The sequence below is a fragment of the Chelmon rostratus genome, chromosome 1, assembly GCF_017976325.1.
Source record: "Chelmon rostratus isolate fCheRos1 chromosome 1, fCheRos1.pri, whole genome shotgun sequence".
Taxonomy (NCBI): Eukaryota; Metazoa; Chordata; class Actinopteri; order Chaetodontiformes; family Chaetodontidae; genus Chelmon; species Chelmon rostratus.
In genome coordinates this window covers 12,263,321-12,272,160 of record NC_055658.1, presented here as the reverse complement: position 1 = coordinate 12,272,160, position 8,840 = coordinate 12,263,321, and the positions used below count along the sequence as shown (strand labels likewise).

General features: G+C 39.0%; 1 long non-coding RNA gene across 1 annotated transcript; it reads right to left on the bottom strand.

The window, feature by feature from the left end:
- Positions 1–746: 746 nt before the first annotated feature.
- On the bottom strand, positions 747–3,133 carry LOC121610799. Its single transcript, XR_006007052.1, has 2 exons — positions 3,062–3,133; positions 747–1,369 (listed from the first exon to the last, which is right to left on the bottom strand). It is a non-coding gene; the product is annotated as an uncharacterized LOC121610799 (long non-coding RNA).
- Between the last annotated feature and the right edge of the window lie 5,707 nt (positions 3,134–8,840).

The following is an 8,840-nucleotide window of genomic DNA, read 5'->3' as shown; positions in this document are numbered from 1 at the left end:
TGGGAATCTGAACTAAGGTGGTTTAAGGTTACACAGGGCTTCTGTCACAGCACTAAAGCAGCACAAATGACCGCTGCAATATCTGCGTTTCTATCTGGAACAGGCCGTGCATGTGCTCAAAGTTCTGGCAACATCTTCATTATATTCATAATTCATTTAAGATTTGGGTTCGCTGACACTGACTACACAGAGAAAGCAGACGCAGAGATGTTTTCTCTGGCGAACGCAAAATTGTACACGTGTCACTTTGCTAGGACAAACTGGATTTGCACACATCAGGTGTTTATGATTGATTTTACTTGCTGGTCTCGCATTCAGCTGCCAGCATACGTTTATTTGGCAGATTCCAAACGTAACACAGCGTTATAGGAGACAGAGGAACAGTATGAATCCACCTGTTGTCTTTCTCAACTCAGCAACTCACCAAAAGGTTTGTCCGATGAGGAACAGGCCTGAGGATGCTTCACTAGTCAAATTCAACTGTTTTTTTTTTTTCCATCTTTCTCTCTAATTGCTGCAATTTCAGATCATTATCTCTAAGCTAACTGAGCTAATTGATTCACAATAGGAAAATTAAGCAGATTATGATCATTTACGATCTGAATCACCATGACTAAGTATTACAATGAGAACCCCCTTCATGTCATTTTTCAACTTCTGTTAAATATTAAATGTTGTTATATATCTGTCATATTATGAAAACCATATATCTTAAAAAAAACAACAACATAAAAACAGGTCTGTTCTTAACATGGTTGTCAGTTTATTGAGCTTATGATCATTTCCACTTCATCATCCTCCAGTGTTCCTGAAAAATAAAAGAATCACTGACAGTAACTGGCTTCTTCATGGGCCCACCGCACACAGTGTATCATACAGGTACAAGTCAAAATATAGCATGTGCAACATTCTTTCATATAGAACACTAAAAAGTTTCTTTATACAATGGTTTAAGTGATATATATACAAGGATGCATTACTTCAAAGCCAGACGGCTATTTGTTAATTCTCAGGTGCTGTAAACTTGAATCTATACAGTTAAATCACAAAGTCACAGAGTCTTGACGTCGTCATTTAGAGCCGGAAAGTCTTCGACAGCAGTAACACGGTGTGCGTGTGTTCACTTTGTGGCTGTTCATGCAACAGATTCCTCAGTTGCATCGTGGCTTCAGTGTTGGATGTACCAGTGGTGGCCTTGGTCAGTTTTTTTGGGTGAGATGTCCCAGAGTGAAGCTAATGCTAACATGTTAGGTGTCGGGTAATGAACAACCCCTATCACGATTAGCATTAACCTCGACCTGGGACTGGACTTGACAGCTGTTCCATCATCCTGACCTGACTGCTGGCGTTGATGCAGCTGAGGGACATCCTGCAGGGGGCGACAGACACATTGATCACTGGTTGGCTTTGGGACATCATTTATACATTGGAGCTGCTGCGTTTCATTCACAAATCTTCACCACACAAACCAATAAGGGAGACCAGGGATGTAACACTTTTTGTCTCAGCACATATAAACTGCTGAATTTTTGCATCAGAGCTCTCTGATTTTCACTCAGTGTCAGTGCAGCCTTGTTTGTCTTCCAGAAATAGCAATGTTTCCAGCTACTCCAACTGTATGATTTATGTCGAACACAAGGAGCTCCAACCTGCCCAGCTACTGGGATAAGATGTAATAAAAGAGAGGGAAGAATTAAAAATTGAGACCACACCACAAAATGTGGATTTGAAGAAATTTATTGCACCTCAGAGCTAACTTGGACCTGCCATGTTGTGGGACTATTTGATGTTGTGCTCCACTATAAGCAGATGAAAACTTCCTTAACCTAAAATAAAGCAAAAATAGTGTCTAAAAACTGATACATACACTCATAACCAGTTTCTACGTAGATCTAACTTGCTAACCTGCACCTGTATCTGCTCAGTGTCCCATGGCAGAGCACTCTTTGGTGAAAGACCTCCCTGCCTTTCCCTGCCTCACCTCATCTGATCAGTTTTCATCACCCGCTGTCTTTGCGTGCTGAAAAAAGGAGCAGGACAGAGAGAATGCGTTTAGTTCTTATTATGGGGTTGTTGTAACACTGCTTTAAAAGGTGTTACAACCATCTTCACCCCTGTCAGCCATTCTTTAATTAGCTGTTGCAGCATGGTGGTTTAAAATGAGCAAAGATGAAATGCCTCACATTTTACCTAAGAGACTACTCTCTCTGACACAGGCACATCATTCTAACTGTAACAGTATCAGTTCTGCTCAAAACATGGACATGGTCCAAAAAAAAAAAAAAAGACTCTCTTACATGAAAATGAGCGTTTTGGTTGTAAAATCTTAAAATGTCTTCACACAGCTATGAAAGCTCACATGCAAGGCCGGAAGTGGAAGTGGACATATATGAATCTGATCACATGACTTTGCCCTCTTGGCGGAAATAGTACCGTTACAACCATCCCTGGTCTCCCCGAACTGGATATTGCTGTGATTTTGTGGTAGCCCAGATTACAACCCAGAATGGATTACAAGAACACTGCCTGACAGTTTTTTTAATCAAAGACATCAATTTTCACTTTTTGTGAAAAAATCTGCCCTGATTGGCCCATATTTTAAAACATCTCTGTCTCTGCTGTCTCACACATTGAGCACAGTGAGTTCTCTCACTTTTTTACACTTTCCCTTAAACAAAATAATGATAACACACAAAAACAACATTGAAAGCAATTCCTGTAACTCAGCCTGATACCATCAGAAACACAACATCTGAACCATGTCCGAGACCCTCTGACGGGGCTGTGGGGCTGAAGAGTCTGAGAACGCAGACTCAGGCACCTGGACGAGGGTTCACTGAGTTTCAAGAGACAGAAAAAGTCCAAGTGTGGCAGCTGGAGCCAACAGCAAACTTTTGCGTCTGTTATCTCTCCGCAGAGACGTTATCATTTCTAACAGGATGTAACAGGTGCTGCTTCATGTCGACTACGGCTGAGAATCAAGATGCTCGTCTAAGCTGAGGTGCTGCCACGAAGTTAGTCTGTGTTCGCGTGTGTGTTTGCTGTAATGGTAGTTACTGACCTGGCTCCTGAGTACACCAACACTTCCTCTTTCAGCAACTCGTGTCTCTCTCCTCCTCACCCTCCGTATTTGTCTCTCTCTCTCACCCCCCCTGAACAGTAAACATGCCATTTATATACTTGTGTATGAGTCATGTGAAATCCCCTTCTAACAGAACGACTATTAAAAAGAAAATCACGCAATAAATTGATGTAAAATGCCATTTATCTTGTATGTAAATGCTGCCTACGGAAGAGAAAATGTATTCATTTCTTGGATTTGAACAGGTTATTTACAGTTGAGTCAGCTGCGATGACAGAAATTGGCATGAAGATGTTGGCAGCTTGACTTCAAGTATTTCAATTATTTGTTCAAATACGTAACACGTCAAAGATTTGACAGGAAAATCGACGAAATATCAAGCTGCCTTTGAGCAACATCTGATTCTCCACCTCTTCAAACTCACATCAAATGATTTTTAATGCGATAGATAGATAGATAGATAGATAGATAGATAGATAGATAGATAGATAGATAGATAGACAGACAGAAACATAAAGTGTGCTGACATGCTGATGTGCCATGACATGACACACAGGTATTAATGTTTAAAATGTTCACCATCTTAGCTTAGCATGATAGCATGCTAACACTTGCTAAACACAAAGTACAGCAGAGGCTCATGGGAATGTTTTGGAGATATTTGGCAGTAAACTAGAATTAAAGTTAACCTGATTACAAGTCATCCAAATTTACCATTTTTTATGGCAATCATTCAGTAGGTCCCACAAAATTCCCCTTACAAACCAACAACTGTCAACATCATGATGTCGCTGGAGGAAAAGTCAGAAGATCACCAAAGGCACTAGGATTCATCGTCTGTACTTGTAACATTTTGTGCCAATCCATTCAAGATATGTTGAGACATGTCACTAAAAACCACAACCTCATGACAACCTCATGGTCAAAGGAGGAAAAGTCAGAGGTGTTCGTGGTGGACTCGTACAGTTTGTCCATGGATCAGGATTTTGAGGTCTGATACCATTTTAATAGATATTCTATCATGATCATTTAAATAAAGTCACAGTAACGCTAAACCCGGCCTCATAACATTTTCATACTAACACCTTGACGCGTGTCTTATCAAGCCACCTGTGTAATCATTGAACAGTATGACTGTGCAGGGTCGTGAAATGAAATGGATTTCTGTTTGACAGTTACGAGAGTGTCACCGGCGGGGATTTTGGAAGAGACCCTTTTCCACGAAATGACTGTGATCCTGCACACAATCCCCGTTACATATCTCAGATGCCGCCCATTAACTGGCCCATAATCTCGCTGTCCACAGTGTTTGCTTGTGGTAACCCAGTAACCAAGTCATACTGCTCTGTTTCTCAGAAACAAGGTGGCTCCCCATCCATTCTCACTACTATCAGCCCCCCCCCTTCCTCCGACTCGCTGGCTGCACTCTGGTTTCATGCAAACCCTTTTTCTTACACTCATTCAGTGGACTCGTGTCAAGCACATCTCATTCCTGCGAGCGTGTTAAAGAGGAAACACATTGACTGTGACGGGCCAACGTTGTAGTAGTTGAAGGGAAAAGGTTGAAAGTACATGAGGAGGCGGGGGAAGAAGCAGAGATGTGACAGGGACCCCCCCCCCCTTCACATACTGGAAATTCACAATTTGTAATATGCCAGCTGAGGACGCTTCAAACTCAATCCCTGCCTTTCTCTCTCCTCCTCTTGCAAATTTAGAGAGGAAGTCGCTTTATATGCTTCGCTTCTCATTTCTCAAAGCGGTTGTGTGCTGTCTTGGCGATCAGAAAACCTCATGTGAAAATATATGTGTTGAGTGACAGAGAAAGTGACATCATATCGAGGTGTTAAGGGGAAAGCAGATCCAAATCTTCTTTTGAAGTTCAACTGAAGGGACAGAACACTAAAAAAAACCTTTATGGCCAGCATCACCTTCAAGCATAACATCACCTACTTTCGATTCTTTTATGAGCTCCTGCTAAAAAAACTAGACATGACAGCCAGAGTGAAAGTTTCTTCATTAGAGCAAAAGGGGTTTTATGAGTTGTATTTATGTCTAGTCAAAAGAAGAAGGAGAAAAAACATACTTTCTTTTTCTCTCTGTTTCTAAAGCGCAGAGCTCTGTTTCAGTGTTTCCACGTGGGCAACCTCAGGCTTTGACTTCACTCTGCTTCCTGTCATATGTGGGATATGCATGAGAGGGCCGATAGACATACAGCTGATATGATCTGATAACATTTACAGCTCTCTATGGCGTCATCACGTCGTGGTCTGCGTGTCCTCAAAGTGTGACACATGTGGCACTACAGGGAAAATTTCAGACAGAGGCGACACAGGCAGTTTTCTTTTATTCTCCTGCAGACATGCTGTATAGTGTAAATTTATTTTCTTATCATTAGCACCATCTGTTTCAGACTGAAAGCACCTGTTGTTTTAGGCATGGAGATCTCTAGACAGACATAATGAGCAACAAAGAGCTCTAAAGCACAGAGTTAATTCCTGCTCTTTCTCAATGACGAACAAGCGCTTGGTTTCCCCCGATCAAAACCCCTGCGTCTAAAATTAGTAGGTTGAAAGGAAGTGTGGGTGAGCTTCAGAGGTGGAAAGACCAGAGCTGGTTATGATTCAATTCCACAAACTGCTTTAAATATACGCACACTTCTCAGTTTTTTTGGTTATTGGAACTGTTATTCCTCAGTGACTGATGCTATTATAATCATCGTTAAATGCTGTTCATAATGTTAACTTAGCTGCCAGGACTAGCTGCATGTCACTCACTCAATGTATAAACTTGTTTGTATTTTTGAAGATTTGTCAGTATCTACCAAACAATGCATTACATATTTCACACACGACAGGTTATTATTAGCACAGTTATATGTGAGTCTCCACACAGAAACTAAAGAGGAGTCTTTTGTCTGGCCATCTGTGATGTCACATTTATGTAAAACTCTAAAAACCGAAAGTCTCAGTTTCTAGACCCACTCTTTCCACAGCTATATAATAAATTAATTAAAAACATTCAAAAAGCTTTGCTTGACATATCGCCAATGTATGTAAGTAAGTAAGGAAATATGAAGTAAGTATTAAGCAAGCATGTAACTATTAAGTATTTAAGTAAGTGAGTAAATATTAAGGAAGTATTAAGTGAGTGACTTTGTACATATTAAGTATTAAGTAAGTATATAAGTATTAAGTACATCAGTAAGCAAGTATTAAGTCAGCAAGAAAGAAAAGAAGAGATTAATTCAGTAAAATGTCATTTTTAAAGTAAAATTATTTTTTAATGATCCAAAACAAAATATTTTTTAATGATTCAGAACAGTGCAATGATGAACTTTTATAAGCTCAAATCAGCTGCAACTGACTCTTCGCTAAAACCCTCCTCAAAACAGCCACTACCCAATCACAGCTTGGCAACTGTGACAAGTCCTTCAAGTATTTCTCCACATGTTGATGTGGTGTGTTTTAATTGTCTTTAAAAAAGCGGATTAAACTTGAACTCTTCATCTGCTCTGATGAAAGCTGCTATTGCTAGCATGCCTGGCTAACTAGCTTACTAGCAGCAACTTTCTACATTATTTTGTGGGTTTACGCGTAGCCTGAGAAAAATACGTACAAAATCTTGTTAAAGTGAAACACACTGTTTGAAAATGAGAACAATATAATGCTTATTGTTAGCTCTACACTTTAAGATTTGAGACCTTTTTACAAGGTTCTCGTTTCAAATGTTGACTCAGAGTTTTAGCTTTAGCTTACATTAGCTAGCTACACTAATAAAATCTGCTAGCGAGAGTCATCATTTTAGCCGACAAACTCAACGTGTGTGCCAAGCACTTTAAAAAGTGTTTGAATAAGTCTTTGAAGCAGATTTTAAAGGACACAACTTCTTAACTGTATTGTAGAACTGTATTGTGCACATTTATATAACATTTATAAAACTAAGAGGCTTTGAAAGAACGAGGAGGTTTTGTCACTTTGATATCATGGAAATTAGTTGTCATGACAACATTTCTGCCACAAACTGCTTGTTTCTGTTTCAGACTTAATTTGATCATTTTCTAAAAGACATTAATTCACAAGAAACAAAGCCAGTTAATTTTTTCTTATTATCGTTTTTGTTTTCTGTTTTTTTTTTTCTTTTAGTGGCCACCAACCATCACAGCATTTTTATCAATCCAGCCAAAGGGCCAGAGAGACTGAGAGGACAGCATTAAGCGGCCATAATTAATTAAGTAATAATAATAAATGTGAAGTACATCAGAAATGTTTATTAATGTGCTTCCTTTGTGGATGTGTAGGTCATTCATTTCAGGAGGGTTTTGTCTCTAATTGGTGTCGTAAGCCTAATGTTCTGTAACGATTCAGCTGATGCAAGAACGATTAAAGATTAAACTAATTGCACAGTATAACTGAGGTGACTGCAGCCGGGCAGTGCAGGAGGTGGACAAAATATTCAGATCTTTTACCTGAATTTATAATGTAATCATTAAAATTACAAAAACAGTTTATAGGAAACGCAGAAAATTCTCACATTTCTGAGGCTGGGACCATGAAATGTTTACTGACTTTCAATAGGAATTAATAAAATGGTTGCCAGTTTGCTAATTTTCTGTCAGTCAGCTAATTGATAAATTAAAGCCACACTTGTATATTCTGTTGGGTAGTTCAATTTCTAATAAAATATCACATATCAGAGTAAAAAGTACAATATTCCACGGTGAAATGTAGTGGCGCAGAGACAGAAGTGGCATAATAGACAAGACAAGTACCTCAAATTTGTACTGAAGCAAATGTTCTTTCCACCCCTCACTGTAGCTACATGAACATGTGTATAAACCTTTAATTCAGATGGTCTGTCTACTCCCACACACAAGTATGATGATAAGCAGCAATATCAACAAAAAATGTAATTGAAACATGTCTCAATAACTGGGTAATCAACTGTTTTCAGGTTTTTCCTCTTCTTTTAGCTGTTATTAGTTGAACAAAAATAGGCTAATTACAGCAATAAACTGCAAAACTGTAAGGTTTTTTTTTACATGAGTCATCTAGATTCTGTTTGTATTAATGCAGTCTGAATTAGCTTTAAAGTGACTGACTCACAAGGTGTTATTCAGAAGTTCGTTCTGGAGGACACAGGAGACAGACATCTGAAAACAATATAGTTCAGTGCTCATCAAATGTCACAAACATGTGAAATGTGACAATAAAGTCTTCTAAAATGACTGAAGCAACTGTCTAATTTACTCCAGACATAAATTCTTTAAAGCTGCTTGTGTAATTAAAGTCATGTTCAAGTCCGGTCACAATAAAAAATCTGCCTTTAAATAAACATATAAACCGAAAAACCACATGAAGACAGGAACGACTAATTAGATTTCTCTGTTGTTTACTAAATGAGCAGCACTGCCATCTAGTGGTGAAGGTCAACCATTGCATCATTATATCATTAAAAACCTCATGAAGGGTGTGGCTTTAGTCCACTACAGAGCAGTCAGCTGCTGTCAAAGCAGACACTTTCAATTTCTGTATCTGTATGTAGTGGCTGAGTCTGACAGTTCCTGACCCATCAGTTAAGGGTTAGACCTCCATAACTATAAGTGCTGTGGGTTCAAAGTCTGCATTTTGAGATAGGGCAGGTTGACATTTTGATTTTAATTATCTGTGCACGTGTCAAGAGATAAAACTGAGACAGAATTTAATGTTTTTCTCCAGTGTTAAAACCACAGTTTCTCACTCCAATCTGCCACTGTGAACTT